Raw genomic sequence first — 20,686 nt, forward strand, 5'->3', positions numbered from 1 at the left:
CAAATGCAATGTTGAAATGCCTATCGAACCTGTCCTCCCTTTTAAACAAACTGGATAAGGAAGGAAATTGCAAAGCTTAAAAGCTTTTATCTTGCACTGCAATTAATCTTAATAAATAAGGATTGCTTCTTTTTTTTCACTCAATAGATTTCTACTACAGAGGACCTTGATTTTAATAACGATGTCCTGCAATCTAATGTTTAAAAGTCCAGCTCAGCTTCAGGCAGAGCAAGGCAAATGTTATTTTATGGAGCCATGCACCTATCAGATGGCTCTAGACAAATCTGATTTTCCCTGTTCTGTAGCCTGAGTATGTTTATTAAACATTCACTGTTGTCAGGGAGACTGGCTGCCCTGGTATTGCACCCTTAGAGTCCCTCACCTGTAAAAGTGAAAAAATAGCTCCCTATCCCAAAATTAAATTTCATGAAGAAATACCTGCTCTCCAATTTAGTAAATTCCTATATGCAGCCATGAGAACTTATACAAATCAATGTATGTATCTAAGTTCTCATGACTGCATATAGGAATTTGCTAAATTGGAGAGCAGGTATTTCTTCATGAAATTTAATTTTGGGATAGGGAGCTAATTTTTTCACTTTTACAGGTGAGATACATACATTGATTTGTATCCTACAAACAAGGATTAGGTTAATCTATCACCCATCGCTGCTGTTTAGATTAGCTACGTGGCCGATTTGGTTTTGTACATTCAACTTTCCACATTATAAAAAATGCAATGCAGAGGTTATATTTTATGGCTTTTTCGCCTTAATATTTTCTTCAATTGTGTTCAGTTATAATTAGACTGTGTCTTGCAATTTTTATAATACAATGGGATGGACTCAATTTTTTCCTATCTTCATTTGTCCTAATGGGCACGCTGGCACCAATTTCTACTTTGTTCCTACAATATTGCCTTTATCTTTCCCCCAGTGCAAAACAGAACAGCCTGAAGTAAGTCAGTTGCTGTTAGTTGCGAAGTCGTGTCCAACCCATCACGACCCCATGGGCAATGTTCCTCCAGGCCTTCTGGTCCCCTAACATCCTCTGGAGTCCGTTTAAGCTCACGCCTGCTGCATCAGTGACTCCATCCAGCCACCTCATTCTCTGTCGTCCCTTTCTTCTTTTGTCCTCAATTTCTCCCAGCATTAGGCTTTTTCCCAGTGAGTCCTTCCTTTTCAATAGGTAGCCAAAGTATTTGAGTTTCATCTTGTTTGTAACATTTATAACTCCACTTGGACTATGGGTGGCTTACAGTCAACAATAACAAAACAATTTAAAATACATTAATAACCCTTAAAAAACATGCATGGCCAAGTCAAGACAATAACCTAACAGTCCCAGACTTGCCAGAAAACGCAGGTCTTAATGGCTTTCTGGAAGGCCGGTAATGTGGGGGTAGTATGGATCTCCAGAGGCAGTTGCTTCCAGAGCATCGGAGCTACCACAGAGAAGGCCCTTCCCCATGGACCCGCCAACTGACATTGTTTGGTACACAGGACCTGGAGAAGGCCAGCGCTGTGAGCCCTTATTGGCCGCTGGGAGGTATGCGATAGAAGGCGGTCCCGTAGGTAGTCTGGTCCTAAGTCATGTAGGACTTTAAAGATGATAACCAACAGCTTGAATTGCGCCCAGAAACTGACTAGGAGCCAATGCAGCTCGCGGACAGTTGGAGTGATGGGGATGTACTTTGGTGCACCCACAATAGCTTGCGCAGCTGAATTTTGAACCAACTGAAGTCTCCGAACACTTTTCAAGGTAGCCCCATGTAGAGCGCGTTGCAATATTCAAGACATAATGAGGGCGCGTTGCAATATTCAAGACATAATGAGGACTGTGCAAAGAGCCTCCTGGTCTAGATAAGGTCGCAACTGATGCACTAGGTGAATCTGCACAAAGGTCTCCCTAACCACAGCTGAGAGATGTTGATCTAGTCTCAGCTGGGGATCTAGGAGGATGCCCAAGTTGCGAGCCCGATCTGAGGAGGTTATTTCTTTTCCCCACAACACCATAGACAGGCAGATAGTATAGTCCTTAGGGGGCAGGACCCACAGCCACTCAGTCTTGTCGGGGTTGAGCTTGAGCCTGTTAACTCTCATCCAGACCCTCACAACTTCTAAGTACCGGCACATCACACCTACTGTTTCACTGAACTGACACAGGGTGGAAATGTACAGCTGAGTATCATCAGCGTACTGCTGGCACCTCACTCCGCGCCCTCAGATAACCTCATCCAATGACTTCATGTGGATGTTAAACAAAAGAGGAGAGAGGACCATACCCTGTGGCACCCCACATGGAGGGGCCTAGGGGGTTGATCTCTATCCTCTCACCAACACCAACTGAGACTGACCAGAGATAGGAGGAGAACGACCGGAAAATGGTGCCTCCCACTCCCAATCCCTCCAACCGTTGCATAACCATAAAGCCCTTCATGGCACCGGGCCAGGTTATCTCCGGAACCGCCTTCTGCCGCACAAATCCCAGCGACCAATTAGGTCCCACAGAGTTGGCCTTCTCCGGGCCCCGTCAACTAAACAATGCCGTTTGGCGGGACCCAGGGGAAGAGCCTTCTCTGTGGCGGCCCCGGCCCTCTGGAACCAACTCCCCCCAGAGATTAGAATAGCCCCCACCCTTCTTGCCTTTCGCAAGCTTCTTAAAACCCACCTCTGTCGTCAGGCATGGGGGAATTAAGATATTCTTTCCCCCTAGGCTTCCACAATTTATGTATGGTACGTTCGTATGTATGATTGGTTTTAAAATAAGGGTTTTTAGCTTCTTTAGTATTGGATTGTCGCATGTTGTTTTTACTACTGTTGTTAGCCGCCCCGAGTCTACGGAGAAGGGCGGCATACAAATCCAATAAAATGAAATGAAATGAATGAAATGAGGGGCTTTGGTCTCAAACGTGGGCAGTCATCTTTTCAGCTGACAAGCTCAGTGTCTTTAAACTGCTGAGCCATCACACTCTCTCCCTTCACCACTCGGAGGATCCCTCCCCCCTCCCCATATAGCTTGGAGAATCTGTATTCCTGATGCCCCAAACAGAAATACATCCTCCAGTAAACCACAGGCTACTTTATTAACATCTCCCAAATATATGCTCCTATTTGGAGCAAGGGCTGCTATTAGCAGACTGTTAAGCTAGCATAACCAGACTCAAATATTCACTACACTGCTGTGATTTTTAAGCATATGGGGGGGGGGGGAGCTTCCTCTGCCTCCCTCTCACAACCTTGGCATCTAAATGGCTCCCCTCCACCAGCTGCTGAGTCCACGTACAGAACAGCCTGACATATGGATGTCGACATGTTACCACCTTGATCTGGCTGTTCCCCTCAGCAATCAACAAATGTAAATGGCCAGTCAGAATTGTAGAGTAATGTTTGACCACTCCAGCTCATTTATATGGTAAGCGTTTGCCATTTTCTTTAATTCTGTGGAGTTTTTCCAATCTACTTAGGGTGGTTTCGGATCATGAGATCGGCATTACATTACTAAGTTTAAATGCCCTTGGCTGTGGCATTCTCCTTGGGCTGGCTTAGCTTTTTCATTGTCCGCCTCCATGCAATATCCAGTGCTCTTTCTTTCACATCAGTGCCCCGCATACAATTACAATTTTTTGGGGGAAAGATGAGCCAGCAGAGGAAATCCACAGGAGTGCAGAAGGTCTTAAGCATAAAACGTACCAGGAAAGACTTAATGAACTCAATCTGTATAGTCTGGAGGACAGAAGGAAAAGGGGGGACATGATCGAAACATTTAAATATGTTAAAGGGTTAAATAAGGTTCAGGAGGGAAGTGTTTTTAATAGGAAAGTGAACACAAGAACAAGGGGACACAATCTGAAGTTAGTTGGGGGAAAGATCAAAAGCAACATGAGAAAATATTATTTCACTGAAAGAGTAGCAGATGCTTGGAACAAACTTCCAGCAGACGCGGTAGATAAATCCACAGTAACTGAATTTAAACATGCCTGGGATAAACATATATCCATCCTAAGATAAAATACAGAAAATAGTATAAGGGCAGACTAGATGGACCATGAGGTCTTTTTCTGCCGTCAGACTTCTATGTTTCTATGTTTCTATGAAACAGCTCCCATTTGCTAACAGATCTTTGCTCTGCTCAATGACCGATCACTTATACCAGATCAGAGAAGATTTATATCAGCATTAGCTATCAAGTACATCTGTACAGTTTCTTCGACAAGCCAGCTTCTTCTCCCATTCCAATAAAGAGGTTCCTACGACTGTTATTAATTTCGCACTAACGCTGGGATGGGAAAGGGAAGCAGCACTCTGCAGAGCTGGTCGAATTGGGAAATCACAAAACCAACATCGCACAGAGAAATACGGAGGCTAGTATTTGTTGACCCCGCTTGTGAACGTGTCTTTTTTAAAAATATATATATATATTTATTAAATTTTTCCGTTTTTTTTTTAAAACAATACATAATCATATTTACAGATGAATCTACATCGTATATACATTCCTATCGACATTGTCTTTTAATTGCTTTTAGATTTCTTAATATTTTATTTCAATGCTTCTTTTAAGTTTCTTTTTTTTGGTACCATTTTGTGAACATGTCTGTGCATTGAACAGGTCCAAAGACGGGCTACAAGAATGGTGGAAGGTCTTAAGCATAAAACGTATCAGGAAAGACTTAATGAACTCAATCTGTATAGTCTGGAGGACAGAAGGAAAAGGGGGGACATGATCAAAACATTTAAATATGTTAAAGGGTTAAATAAGGTCCACGAGGGAAGTGTTTTTAATAAGAAAGTGAACACAAGAACAAGGGGACACAATCTGAAGTTAGTTGGGGGAAAGATCAAAAGCAACATGAGAAAATATTATTTCACTGAAAGAGTAGCAGATGCTTGGAACAAACTTCCAGCAGACGCGGTAGATAAATCCACAGTAACTGAATTTAAACATGCCTGGGATAAACATATATCCATCCTAAGATAAAATACAGAAAATAGTATAAGGGCAGACTAGATGGACCATGAGGTCTTTTTCTGCCGTCAGACTTCTATGTTTCTATGTTTCTATGAAACAGCTCCCATTTGCTAACAGATCTTTGCTCTGCTCAATGACCGATCACTTATACCAGATCAGAGAAGATTTATATCAGCATTAGCTATCAAGTACATCTGTACAGTTTCTTCGACAAGCCAGCTTCTTCTCCCATTCCAATAAAGAGGTTCCTACGACTGTTATTAATTTCGCACTAACGCTGGGATGGGAAAGGGAAGCAGCACTCTGCAGAGCTGGTCGAATTGGGAAATCACAAAACCAACATCGCACAGAGAAATACGGAGGCTAGTATTTGTTAACCCCGCTTGTGAACGTGTCTTTTTTAAATATATATATATATATTTATTAAATTTTTCCGTTTTTTTTTAAAAACAATACATAATCATATTTACAGATGAATCTACATCGTATATACATTCCTATCGACATTGTCTTTTAATTGCTTTTAGATTTCTTAATATTTTATTTCAATGCTTCTTTTAAGTTTCTTTTTTTTGGTACCATTTTGTGAACATGTCTGTGCATTGAACAGGTCCAAAGACAGGCTACAAGAATGGTGGAAGGTCTTAAGCATAAAACGTATCAGGAAAGGCTTAATGAACTCAATCTGTATAGTCTGGAGGACAGAAGGAAAAGGGGGGACATGACCGAAACATTTAAATATGTTAAAGGGTTAAATAAGGTCCAGGAGGGAAGTGTTTTTAATAGGAAAGTGAACACAAGAACAAGGGGACACAATCTGAAGTTAGTTGGGGGAAAGATCAAAAGCAACATGAGAAAATATTATTTTACTGAAAGAGTAGATCCTTGGAACAAACTTCCAGCAAACATGGTAGATAAATCCACAGTAACTGAATTTAAACATATTTCCATCCTAAGATAAAATACAGGAAACAGTATAAGGGCAGACTAGATGGACCATGAGGTCTTTTTCTGCCATCAGTCTTCTATGTTTCTATGTGCTTGCATGCATGTCAAAGAGGCTGCCATTCACAGGGGCAGATAAACGGGATGGGGAGGGTCTAATTAAAATTGTATTGCTCTGCGCCACCACTAAGGACGTTCATCATTCCTGCTTGTTTGTTTGTTTCTTGCTTACACTTTTATTCAATTTGTGAGATCACAGAATTGGAGGAAGAAGAGCAGGGTACAAAGCAACCTAGATAAGCTCAGTTAGAATAACCACATTTCATTTGACCTCAACACGTTTTTGCTAAGGTGCTGTTGCAGTAGGAAGTATTCTCTGGCTGGCTAATGACATGATGAAAGGGAATGGCAGTAAAGCAAGGAGGGGAAACTAATCTATCTTGACTGTAATGAGTGGCATGTGATCAGAAGAGCATCATTTGGCAGCCTTCCAGAATAGACATATAATATAAGCAGCTTAGCGATCAGAAATAGGGATGGCAAAGCATTATGACAATATTGTTTCCTGCCATTTCAAGTGGTATAGAATTTAAAGGCAAACAATGATCAAACAACCCAAAGTTCACAGGAGTGAAGGAAAAAGCGCCCAAGATCTGAGGACTGGGTTGAACAACTGAGGAACGGCAGCAGGGAGGCGGATCCTCAGAAAATTCAACCCAGTCCATAGAGCTATGAGCAAGGATCCCCAAACATGGCTACTTTAAGACTGGTGGACTTCAACTCCCAGAATTCTCCAGCCAGCAAAGCTGGCTGGAGAATTCTGGGAGTTGAAGTCCACCAGTCTTAAAGTTGCCAAGTTTGGGGACCCTTGGCTATGAGGCTAGAACAACCCATCCTGGACTCTTCCTTCAATGCGAGGGAACATTACCACAAAGCAGTAAAGAGAAAGCAAACCCCCTCTTCTTTTTTCTTGACTTATAGTGAAAAGAGTGGTTATGATACTAGAACAGAAGATCTAGTTAAAGTCTACTTTTAGCTCTGCACTCATGCCTTGATCACGTTCCATTTCAATCACCGCACTGCATTCTATATGAGGCTTGAAGACCACCCAGAAACTCCCAATTGGTCCAGAACGCAGCAGTGCACGCGGTAATGGGAAACCTCTAGGTTTTCCCATATACCACACCTTTATTGCACGTGCTACACTGGTTTTGTCAGCGCGAAAGATCAGATCCACGCATTAAGGTCCAATTAAACTGATTTATTGTTAATCATGCTTATGCAGAGGAATCTTCTCAACTAATGGTTAGCACTTGCATGGAGTTGGATAAGGGCCACCAGAATTCAAGGGAGGCTGGGTTTACTTTGCTTGTAGGTCTGTAGGAATTCTAAGCTGATTCCTGTTTTAACTCCACCTCTAGGTTCTGCCACTCCTAATCCTACAGGCTTCCTGTTTCTTTCTGAGTTTAATTCAAGGTGCTAGTCATCATTTTTAACTCCCTACATGACACAGTGTGGGTTATGTATGGGACTACGTTTTTTTAAGGATTATCCTATGTTAGATAGGGTGGGCATGCTCCTTGTCCCTTCCCTAAATATTGCCATCTGATGTGAGCTGGGAAGGATGCCATTTCCATGCCAGCCCCTAATCTTTTTAAACACTCTGCCCCCTAAAGTTTGGCCAGCCTCCATCCTCCTATAGCCTTCTGTAAAGCTTAAAGACTTAGCTTTTCCCACAAGCACTAGGATAAGATCGGATAATTGCACATTAGAAGTTTGATTTGGCGCCAGGTCTTTGTTGTTTTTAATATTTTAATCTGCTTAATTTTGTGGTTTTAATATGATTTTATATGTTGTTTTAAATTTTGATTGGGAGCCGCCCAGAGTTGTTTAGACATTGGGCAACTATATAAAGGTTTTTTAAAATAAGTAAGTACATAATCCTGATCATATAGACTCAGTGATGTATATACTGTACTGTATAATCAAATGACATATATCATGTAGTTATTGGCATGCGAGAAAATGATGCAATGCAGGGGTCCCCAAACTTTTTACACAGGGGGCCAGTTCACTGTCCCTCAGACTGTTGGAGGTCCGGAGTATAAAAAAAACCTATGAACAAATGCCTAGGCATACTGCACATACCTTATTTAAAGTAAAAAACAAAATGGGAACAAATACAATATTTAAAATAAAGAAGAATAAGTAATTAAGTAATTAATAATTAAGTTATAAAGTAATTTATACTTCTTTATTAACAAGTAAATTTAAACTTAAATCAACAAACTCCATTTCTCCTTCCTTCCTTCCTTCCCTCCTTCCTCTCCACTTCTCTCTTCCCTCTTCCTTTTCTCTCACTTGTTTCATTTTCCTCTCCCTCGTTCTTTCCCTCCATCATTTTCTCATTTTTCTCTTTCTCTCTCTCTCTTTCCATCTCTCCCTCTTCCTTTCTCTCTCCCTCTCTATCTCTCCCTCTTTCTCTTTCTTTTTCTCTTAATTCTTTCTCTCACTCACTCTCTTTCTAACTCTCCCTCTTTGTATCTCTCACACTTTCTCCCCCCCCTCTCTATTTCTCCATTTCTCTCTCTCCCTTTCTACCTCTCCTCTTCATTTCTCTCTCCCTCTCTATTTCTCCCTCTTATTATATCGATTGGTAAAATCTTGTGTGCTGCCGAGGGCTGGTTAAAAGACCTCAGTGGGCCGCATCTGGCCCGCGGGCCGTAGTTTGGGGACCGTTGATGCAATGAGTGCTTCTATGCCATTCTAAACTTCTTCAGGAAAAGCCAGAGACACATCAAGCAAACAGAGAAAATCATAGACTTTGTAGATGCCATTTTTAAAATAATAGATCTATCACCATGCAAAAGAAGTGCCAATCTGCAAATGTTGGATGTCCCGTTTATGGATAATAAATTTGATTGGTTCACAGTATCTGTTTATTGCAGGTTTACTGACCCCACTAGGAAAGCAATAAACTTGCACCAAGACAGATCCTGCCTCCTCAACTATGTATGTAATCTTCTATTAGGGGAAATTACATTTCATTTGCTTCCCTGGCCTGCTTAAAAATGAAAAGGCTAAATAAATAACTACCTCCTCACATCATGATGAATATCTTAATAAGTAATAAGTGGACACAGACGCTATTGTTGTTCTGAACCAATACTATTACAATCCTAAACAAGTCTAGACAGATTTAAGTGACAATCAACTCAATAGATCTTACATTTCTGTAAGCAGGTATAAACTTGCAGCAACTTTTAAAAGCTCAGCAGACAGATTATGAAAAAAAAACCTTGTTGCCTATGTTGGAAAGTACCAGCCTTTTAAAATTATGTGAATAATTCAGGTCTTTCCCCAAAAGTGGGGAGAAGGAGAAATATAATGAAATTGCCTTATGTAGTTCTACCATTATTTTGGAAAAGAATGTGTCTTTTATGGGGGTAAAAAACAGAGTTGATGATATCTAAGGAAAGCTAAAACAGGTAAGTTATCAATCCATTTCTAATCATGTTTCGTGAGTATAACTGTCATAGATTTTAAATTACAATTCAGTAATTCAGTAAATTTTCAAAATGTACTCCTTTACATTGCTTTGAATTGATTGACCTAAGTAATCTACAGGCACATGCATAAATAAATCTTTAGGGCACACCATATGAGCCGAGGTGGCGCAGTGGGTAGAGTGCAGTACTGCAGACCACTAAAGCTGACTGCTAGATCTGCAGGTCAGCGGTTCAAATTTCATCACCAGCTCAAGGTTGACTCAGCCTTCCATCCTTCTGAGGTGGGTAAAATGAGGACCCGGATTGTGGGGGCAATATACTGGCTCTGTTTTTTAAAAAATGCTATTGCCAACATCTTGTAAGCCGCCCTGAGTCTAAGGAGAACAGCGGCATAAAATAAATAAATAAATAAATATATTTCCAGCATTCCATTTCAACCAATTCATCCGCCATGAACATTCTATTTCTTTGTAAAATATGGCTATACTGTATTACATTTGCTAAATGAAGTAGGACAGAATTAAGGTACTAAAAATAGAGAGATCACAAGTGATTTTAATGTCAAATTATTGATGTAGCATATCAGAAGCACAGCGAAAGGGGCAAAACTCCTGAAAACAAGCTCAACATTTAGAAGGTTTTCTTGAATATCAGAAACAAAAGATAAAAGCAATTCTATTTTAAATAAGAATGGGAATATTATCTCTCTTTTTTTCCATGTTGCCCTGTTTATGTTAACACAGCTACTTATTACAAGTAAGATTACATTTTTCTAGCTTGCATATTCAAAAACAACTAATGGGTGCGGTTTCAAATTGCTTCCTCATTTTAATTGTTTTTCCAAATAATCTGGATCCCAGTAGCAGGAATGTGAAGACGTGTTTGATTTATAACTGTATTTTGCCTTGAACTGTCAGGAAAAGTCACAGTATAAATCTATTAATTGGAAGCATTTAAAATACATTCCACACAGCAAGACAGGTTCAAGATATTTTGCTAATGTTGCTCAGAAAAATATAGTCTTCTGTGATTTACTACCCATACAGTCTAGCTCAACAGAACTAGTTAAATAATAGTTTTCTAGGGTATTATTTTGCCAGGCTATTTTAATTTCATTAACATTACATTTCTAACTTCCCAAAATGGGAAGTAATCACAAACCAGAATTAGAAGTGCTGATTAACTGCAATTATTTAGATTGAGGGTGGAGAGTGAGGTCTGTGCATATGAGCAGAGAATCCTAAAAATTGTAGTGGCACCATATATAAGAGCCACCAGATTGGGGAAGGCTGGTTGAAGTGAACAACCTTCATTTTACATTTTTTAAATGTTTCTTTTTTTTTAATCCTGATTATCACCTCCAACACTGGAAACTGAAATAGCCTTTCAAATTCAAAGATCAGTTTCTCAGATTGTTACAGCTCATATACAAATTCTCTATTCCAAGTAGTATTCTAGTTGCTCAACAGCCCAAGAGAAACTCACTCACTACTTACCATACTATCTCCTATCTGATTGTAATTAAATCAAAAATACTGATCATGTAAGGCAGTGTTTCCCAACCTTGGAAACTTGAAGATATTTGGACTTCAACTCCCAGAATTCCCCAGCCAGCATTTGCAGGCTGGGGAATTCTGGGAGTTGAAGTCCAAATATCTTCAAGTTGCCACGGTTGGGAAACACTGATGTAAGGGACCTAGGCCAGTCCATTCTATTACCAACATCACATAAATGCCATCATTTATGTCAATAGATAAGTCTTTGCATACACAGCTATATACACACAGAATTCCGTATCAACCAGGACCTTAATAATGCAAGGACATGGCTCATGTCAAAAATCAATGCACCTAAAATGTATAAAAGTTCTCCTGTTCTAAACATCACTTTAGGAGTGTCAGTAGAGTGCATGATTGTTCCAGGATGTTCATTGGATATAGCCAATATGACGGCATCCTCTTCAGATGGTGCATGCAATCATTCCATGCAATTTCTCCTACTAATCTCTGGATTCCTAAGGACCATCAAGCTTTTGAAACAGAAACAAATTCTTACTGCTGAAGCACAGAATAGCAAGGGGTGGGGGGGCTATCAAATATCTGTAGAAAAATATCCTAGCAGTCATTCATTATATTTTAAATCAATTATCAACTATCTTTACTTTTCCATTGACTATGTACATACATAGCTATGGGTTACTGTCTAGGATTTGTATTTGGCCATTAAGAAATCATTATTACAATAGATTATTTCCCTAGGAAATTAGGCATGCAAAATAAACAAGAGAAGCAGGGGATTAAGCAAATTTGGATAAACAGGGGAAGAACTGATCATTGTTCAAAGTGCATGCCCTTCTAGTTACAGTAACTTATAAACGAAGATGGCAGACTGGGGTGGGGGACATAGGGAAATGAGATCTACAGCCAACTACAGTTGCCCCATTCTTTCAGTAGGAGATGAGAACCTAGCTGGTCCTCCTGGTGTAGCACTGAAGGAGAAAAAAGGATTACCTTTTCTGATCTCCTTTATTTCTGGGAACTGTCTCACAATTCCTCTCCCACAGAATGCCTCATTCGAAAGAGTCTGGTCCTCAAAGCAATCCCATGTGACAATGGCTTCCACGGGGACCTCACAGAGCATGCCAAACCAAGATTTTGTTAACTGGAAGAAATGATTTAAGCTACACGGAAGGCTGGATTAGTGTTTACATGAATGTGCCAGGGCTTAGTAGCTAATCTATAAAGTATCATTTATAGATTACAAGTGCTTTGCTTAAACAGTATTCTAAGCCCACGGTCCCCTAACTACACATTGCACCACAGCAAAATCGAAATATCGCAAATTGCTGGGATATTCGACTATTGAAAAGGAATGACTTTTCTGTGGGATTTGGGTGCTGCAGCTCATAAACAGCCATAGTAACATTACAGGAATGACTGCGCAGGATGTACACAGAGTGGGCCTTCTCCGGGTCCCGTCAACTAAACAATGTCGTTTGGCAGGACCCAGGGGAAGAGCCTTCTCTGTGGCGGCCCCGGCCCTCTGGAACCAACTCCCCCCAGAGATTAGAATAGCCCCCACCCTCCTTGCCTTTCGTAAGCTCCTTAAAACCCACCTCTGCCGTCAGGCATGTGGGAACTGAGATATTCTTTCCCCCTAGGCTTCTACAATTTATGTATGGTATGTTTGTATGTATGATTGGTTTTATAATAAGGGTTTTAGCTGTTTTAGTATTGGATTGTCGCATGTTGTTTTTACCACTGTTGTTAGCCGCCCCGATTCTACGGAGAGGGGCAGCATACAAATCCAATAAATAATAATAATAATAATAATAATAACTGGGTGTGTGTGGAGGGTACCCTTCAGAATAAGGCACGAGTCTTCAGTGGGCCCATTTTGACACCAGCTGAAAGAAAAGACACTTTTTCCATTCTGGAAAAAGAAAATGATCCTTCTTAGCTGAAAAGATAATGGAAGATATAATCTCAAACATTCTGTGAGAGTCCAAGACGGTATGTGTAAAAGCTGACTGAGACATTTTGTTTGCCCACAGGCATTTACCAGCAGTAGCCCTGTTCATTGTGGCCTTATTGTAGTCTCTAACATCACGGACAGGAGCTAGAAATGATTCTTCATCCCTGGACCACAGTGATCCAAAGGAATATGGGAAAAAGTACTGTATTTTTTGGAGTATGACACACCTTCCCCCCCCCCCTAAAAGCGGGTGGGAATTTCAGAGCGTCTTATACACCAAATGCAACCATTTTGGCCTTCTGAAGCTCCGCCATTTTTTTGCAAAAATGGGGGTCACAGAGGGTTTGGAAGGCCTGCAGAATGCTTCTGGGGGCTGGGGGAAAGGCAAAGACACCCTTGTTTTTTCAGGAAAATGGGCAAAAAGGAGCATTTTTTGCAAAAATGGGGGGTGTTTGCCTTTCTCCAGTCCCCAGAAGCATTCTGCAGCTTCCCAGACCCTCTGTACATTCCATTTTTGCACACACAAAAAAAGGATGAAAGGGGGCCATTTTTTGCAAAAATGGGGGGGGTGTTTGCCTTCCCCCCAGAAGCACTCTTCAGACTTCCCAGATCCTCTGAAAATCCCACTGGGGTGTGTGTGCAAAACAGTCCGTTTTTGCAAAAAAACAGGGTGCACATATAGTTTGGAACCCTGCAAAGTGTTCCTAAGGGCTGGGGAAGGCGAAAAACAGGTCACACAGAGGATTTGGGAGGCTTTACAGAGTACTTCTGGGGTCCGATGAGGACAAAACCTTTTTTTCCTTACTCACTTCTTTGAAATCCTGGTGGGTCTTACACACCAGTGCATCTTATAGTCCAAAAAATACAGCAATTCAAAGGAGAGAGGTAAAATTAAATGGTTGCGTTACAATGTTCCACCATCCAGTTCCTGGCATAAGAAATACCCAGGGAAAAAGTATAACAGAATCAGGAATCTTTGGGAAATTAAGAATAATAACGTTCACAGTGCAGCTACAATCTGCGGGGGGGTTTCAAACAAAGTTAGTTAAATACCTCTTGGGTTATGTAAAACTAATCGCTTATTCCTTTCTGGGTTAGGATCATGCTTTCCTCAAAAATCCAAGGTATCAAAGCTTTAAAAGAGAGAGTTAACCTGAGGCTAACATTTCTTTCCAGCCTTTGAAAACATAGAGACGTAAAAGCCAAATTTGCCAACCTCTGGTCTAGAACAACTATTGCTGCAGGCATTTGGTTTTTATGGTATATTTTCAGTTTTCACATCTGCCCAATGAATATTCCCACTGCCTCTGACCCTGACTGATCCTCCATTTGCTCTAATCCTGATCAAGCTGACATGTATTTTAACACTGTTTGAATTCTGAAGTGATAGAAATTGTCAAATCAAAACACTGAACCCCCAAAATGTAATGCATGCGGCCCATGCATGCACGCACATGCCCCCACATGTCTCTGCTGCCACCCCAAGCGCATGCACATGGCCCCCACAAGACACACACATACACACACGTATGGTAGAGACCCAATGGCTGGCAGGAGGCATGCACATATGCATGGTGAAGCTGAAATAGGGCGATGGCTTGGATTGCCACAGAGAGGGCGCCGCGTGCCATTGTGGCACGTGTGCCATAGGTTCACCACCTTGGTATTAAACCATGGTGCAAGAGGAGATAGGGCATTAAGTGCAATATTTCCAGGGAGGACTGTGTTCAGGAAAGACATCTTTAAAAGTGCATTTATCTAAATGGATTCAATGACAGCAAAACATATATTTTCCGTTTAGTATTCTCTAAACCAGTGATGGTGAACCTTTTTTTCCTCGGGTGCCAAAAGAGCGTGGGCATGCGATATCATGCATGCGTGAGTGCCCACACCCATAATTCAATGCCTGGGGAGGGCAAAAACAACTTCCCCTGCCCCCCCAGAGGCCCTCTGGAGGCCGGAAACGACCTGCTTTCCAACTTCTGGTGGGCCCAGTAGGCTTTTGTTTCACCCTCCCCAGGCTCCAAAGACTTGCCTGGAGCCAGGGGAGGGTAAAACCGCCCTCCCCCCAGAGGCTCTCTGGAAGCTCTTTGCAAGCCAAAAATCAGCTGGCCGGCAAACCCATGCACATTGGAGCTGAGCTAGGGCAAAGGCTTGCGTGCCAGCAGATACGGCTCTGTGTGCCACTTGTGGCACCTGTGCCATAGGTTCGCCATCACTGCTCTAAACCAAATACAGAATTGAAACTACTGTGCCAAATCTAACAGATGATCCATTTCACTCAAGAATCAAAACACATGACAGCCTGTTTCCTACATTTCAAAAGGAGTTCTTCCCAGCAGCACTATATATTTTGTCTTAAAATAGCCTCCATTACCAGTATCGAGGTACAAACCTTCCACACATGCCTTATCTCAACTCCTTGCAGAGCCTAGCAACCCATGATGGTGAACCTATGGCATGCGTGCAACAGCTGACACGCACTCTGAGGGCACATGAGTTGTTGCCCAGCTCAGCTCCATCACACACGCGCCTGTGCGTCTCCCGCACAGTCAGATGATTTTTGTGATGTGGCAGGGGCTAAGAGAGATGTGGGGGGGGGGGAGCCCAGGGGATGTAGCACACTCCACCACAACCTGTTTTTGTTCTCAGGAGGCTGCAGGGAGGCCTGCTAGGGCCAAAATGGGGTGCGGGGAGTCATGTATGGGGAGAGCGGGGGTCACATGAGCATGCAGAGAGAAGGAGGTATGCGCGCATGTGCATGGCACATTGCATCATGAGGGCCGGCATGTTTTGGAACACGACAAGAAAAATGTTAGCCATCACTGCAGTATGTTATTATAATCAACATGACTTAAATTAGTCGTGGCTAATCAACACTTTTAAATGTACTTATGTAAAGTATGGATTCAGTCCATGCTTATATTTCTAAAATATAGAGGTGGTATATGTGCATAGGACAAAGATAATGAAGTATTATATTAAAAAATGAAAACATTCATTCAAATAGAAGTATGTATCATCATCTATTGTTTCAATAATAAAAGCATTTTTCCAAGAAGCAATCATTCAATCACTTTAAAAAGGTTTTCAAAAAGATATGGTAATAGGACTAATGTCTCTCTTTTTTTATGAGAAAAAAAAATCTTCAAATAGGTCCACGACACATAAAACAACTTTTGTTATATACTACCAATAAAGTTACAAGTATAGTTGATTTTATTGCACTAGTTATTTTCAAATACATTCTTGCTATAATTTACTAGATTTTTATGATTTAGAAGGCCATGGTCTTGAAAATTAGCTAAGATATTAATTCCATCTTCCCATAAATGCTGTTGAAGAAATATACAAAGAATGAATTTCATCATTTTGAGAACGTGGTTTAAGAACATGAAAAGTAAGAAGTGATCATTTGAAAAATTGACATGCTATCTTAGTGATGGCGGAACTGGTTTTGCTCAGATACCAAAAGGGTACATGGCCACACCCACAATACAATGCCCTCCCCCTATGAATGTACCCACAACCCTCCCGGTAGGATTTCCGGTAGGCCTCTTTGGCCATTGTTCACCATTCCCATGCTTCAGGAAAGCCTCTGTAGACTGTGGATGGTGAAAAACGGGCCCAATGGGCCTGCCGGAAATTTGGAGGCTTCTGGGAAAAGCTCCCCATCCTCCAGAAGGCTGAAAATCAGCTGGCCAGCACACAAAAGCACACTGGAGCTGACATAGGGCTTCACCATCACGGTGCTAGATACTATGATCATGCCTCCAGATTTTTAGACTAGATTCCCCAGAAGACCAGACCACATATTCAGTGATCAAGGATTGTGAGTGTTATAATACAAATACTTGGAAGACATCAACTTAAGAGATAATCAGAGATCCCTCAATGTATAGTACCACTTGAAAATACAAATATTATTGATGCGAGAGATATGTTATAATTGCCCAACTGCAGATATGCTGCCTCATCATCACAGACTATTGTTCCTGGGAAGAATGAGTGAAAAACAACATCAAAGGTATCATTTTATACTACACAGGAGAAGGAGGCAATGGTAAAGCACTCCTAAGTTTTATGAAGAAAACTACAGGCGTTACAATGATTAATTATATAGTGCTAGGCCCTTCAGTTGGTTGCTCCTCAATATGTGATAGAGTGAAGATATTTCATAGTATTACTGTGGCTGGATTAAAGCCTTGGAATATCTAGTTTAGGGGTCAGCAATCCATGGCTCAAAAAGATCCCAGAAAGGAATTTAAGAAACAACAATAGGAAGCTGATAGAAGAGACAAGAAATAATATTACAATGACTTCTGTAAAAATCTCAAAGATGGAAACAGAAACCAAAAAGCACAGAAAGCTTTCCAAAAGATTTTTGAATTGAGGAAGAGATGTCAGCCTTGAACTGATGTCATAAAAGATACCAGTGAACTGATTCAAAAACTAAACAAAGACGGAAGGAGAATAATTAATTTCAATACAGTACAAATAAGTTCAAAGATACTGTAGAAAATTTGTCTAATAAATACAAGAATTATAAAAAATAAGAAACATTTCTAAGAATTGTAATACCAGAAGGTGAAATTAGGTCAGCATCCTAGTAATTATCAAATTGGAAGTTTACAGAAGTTGGAACATCTGCAGAAAAATGGCAAGCAAAGTAAGAATCAATAAATAAATATGCTACCCTAATTATGTGAGTAAATCTGGAGAACTATACAGTAAGGAATTATTGGAAGAAGTTAGTCTACATACAGTATCAAAGAAATTTAAAACAACATGGAAACTATGGCATATCCTTAATTTCACATACAGTACTAGGATATAATACCGAGGATCATCTGATGCAGGTTACAGCCCTATATGCCCAATATTTGAACTGGTTGCAGAAAAGGTTGAAGAGCAAGATATATCAACAAGGATTTTAGAATGTTAAGCAATAAGAATCCCAAATCTATTTCATTTGTCTGCAGACCATGGTCCAGATAGAAAATAGCAAAATAGAGTGATTCCAGATCAGTAAAGGATGTATTCTCTCTATTGATTTAATCTGTATGCTAAGTATATATTGATGGGGGCTGGATTTAAAGATGATTATGTTTTTTAAAATGGAAAAATAAAAATAAATAAGCCATGTTATGGCAATACAGTAATAGAATTTGACAAATGAAAATATTATAGGTAAGAAAAGCCAAAGTCCCAGTGAAAAGATTGGAACTGTGCTTACATATAAAGACAACCAAGCTAATGACCACATAGTTCAACCACCCTTAAAATTGAAAGTGATTGTATAGGGGTCGTAATTTCTTTTATGAGGATCTGCAAACAAGAATGGAACCAACTGGTCAACACACACAAAAAATCAGCAAAAGCAATATATCAGTTATATAGAGTTTGATGTGCTGATTCTAAAAATATGCTTAGTTTTGCTCTGTCACATTACATTTCTGATATAGAAGCATTTTTGTTATTACATTATTGTATTGTATTGATGTTACTGTTTTCTTAATGTCACCAGTATATACCTTATAATAATGATGCTGCTCTGTGGAAACTATACCTGCTACAGAAGAACTACCGGTATATACATTTTTGAAATCAGCAAAAAAATGATTCAGAAAAGCACACGGTCAACTGCGATAATTACAAAAAATATTTTTGTAGACCTCTGTAATCAAGACATATTCTGCAAACTGGCACTTGTTACGGTAGCAATGGAAAGATATTCAGATGCCACGATGTGTATATATTTACAAAGTTTAGGATTGACCAGGCATTGGTTTTCTATGTCACATTCTATGGAAGCAGAAGTTCAACTATGCAGAATGGAAAGAATATTGATGCTTTTGAACTCTGATATTGGAGAAGATTCCAAACAATACAATGGATAGCCAAGAAAGCAAAAGGGTCAAGAGAAAAAAAAATCAACCTAGAACGCTCACTTAAGTCACAAAGTATCAAGACTCGAACAGTTGTATATTTCTGATGAGAGAAGATCTATCTCTTTTGGGGAATCTGGAATGCTGAGAAAGGTAAAAGGAAAGAGATGGGGAAGACAACCCAAAAAATGGATGAACTTAATCACAATGATGATAAGTACACTACTGGAAGATCTGAAGGGCCAAGCTGAGAACAGATCATCCTCTATCTGTGTGTTCCCTAAAAATCAACAATGACTTGATGGCATATAATCAACTATAGCACTTGGACACCAACTGCAAGATAAATTCACCATCTGGAAAGGGCAGACGAAATGATGACACCACTGATGTTTAAGGGAAATGATGCAAATCCAACCATGGGTAAATCATTTAGGAGAACACCAACTAAATACTTTACAAACTGTTTCTGTATATTACAAACTGTATATTTACAAGCGCTACTCATAACCTTGCATCATTTCAACTTCTGAATCCCAAGCATAGTGAAATAAATACCACATTTACACACAGCTTCATTTTGTACCCAGATAACAAATCTGGATTTAAAATTGTGTACACACAGATGCACAAAAGGGGTCATTTTAAAAAGATGGTTATAGAGAAAGACCATAACATCTTTTTAGAGGGAGGGAAACCCTGAATGTCTCCACCACCACCACCACCCCAAAAATCATTTAAGGAACGAGATCAGGCAGGAAAAATGAAATAGCAATAGCATTTAGACTTACATACCACTTCACAGGGCTTTATAGCCCTCTCTAAGCAGTTTACAGAGAGTAAGCATGTTGCCCCCAACTATCTGGCTCCTATTTAAATGTTATTTATATAGTTTTATATGGCCCTGCCGTGAAGTCAGAATCTCATCAAAGACATCTTGAAGGGAGTGGCAGAGATAAAACAAAAAAGCTGCACTTTTCTGGCAACACTCTCTCTCTCTTACACACACACACACAAACACTCACTCATTCTCTCTCAAAATGTATATGGAAGACAGAAAAACACACATATAGACAAGGGAGAAAAAGAGGCACTAGATCACCCAACCCACTTTCCTTCGGCCTGCAGATAGGCAGAGAGACCCAACGGAGTTTTGCTTTGTTCTCGCATTTAAATCATATCCCCCCACAACCAAGGAAGGGAGGATCGGCAGGAAAATCCCCCCCCAGATCACCTTCTGAAAAGAGTTCGTCCTCCCCCTGCTCGCCCATTGTGTATGTTTATGTGTATGTGCATGTGCATGTGTGTGTGTGTGTGTGTGTGTGTGTGTTTGTCTCTGTGTGTGTGTTTGCAGGCGCTTCCGATCTCTCCCCCACTCCCGCATCTGAAGCAATAAAATAAAATAAAATAAATCAAACCAGACGAAGGGAGGCCGGCGGAGACAAGAGCCGGGGATCGCCCGCACTTTTTGCCTGCCTGCCTGCCTCCATCGGGCTCACCTAAACCCAGATGCCCCTCCCCGCTTCATCAGCCCCGCCGGCCTTGTACACAAGCACATCCAAACAATGCACATTTCTCCTCGTCGCCCCCCTCATCCATTCCGGCCGCCGATTTCCCCCCCAGCCTCCCCCCCCCCTGCAGAAAGTCCATGCAACATGACAGTGCAAGCGCCAGGGAGGGAGGGAGGGACGGCTACCTGGCTGTGATGGTGGTGGCGCTAACACTGGAGGCAGGTGCGAAGATATCTGGATCCCTGCACGTCCTGGAAGAGACATTCAGACGGAACGGGAATCGGAGACGTTTTTAATCCGCGCTGCTCCCGCCGCCGCCGCTCCCGCCGCCGCAATGCATGGCCCGATGCCGTTTCTCCCGCCCCTCTAAAGCTGCCGAGAAAACTGC

The 20,686-nt window shown here is 40.9% G+C and overlaps 1 protein-coding gene across 1 annotated transcript in view; it reads right to left on the bottom strand.

Annotated features, from left to right (window-relative positions):
* Positions 1-20,686, bottom strand: part of CLASP1 (cytoplasmic linker associated protein 1) — a 273,270-nt gene that overhangs the window by 252,136 nt on the left and 448 nt on the right. Inside the window, exon 2 of the mRNA XM_070730165.1 lies at positions 20,484-20,549. The gene's annotated coding sequence lies outside the window, so the exon portion shown is untranslated. The remainder of the gene's footprint in view (positions 1-20,483; positions 20,550-20,686) is intronic.

This window comes from Erythrolamprus reginae, chromosome 1, assembly GCF_031021105.1.
Source record: "Erythrolamprus reginae isolate rEryReg1 chromosome 1, rEryReg1.hap1, whole genome shotgun sequence".
NCBI lineage: Eukaryota > Metazoa > Chordata > Lepidosauria > Squamata > Dipsadidae > Erythrolamprus > Erythrolamprus reginae.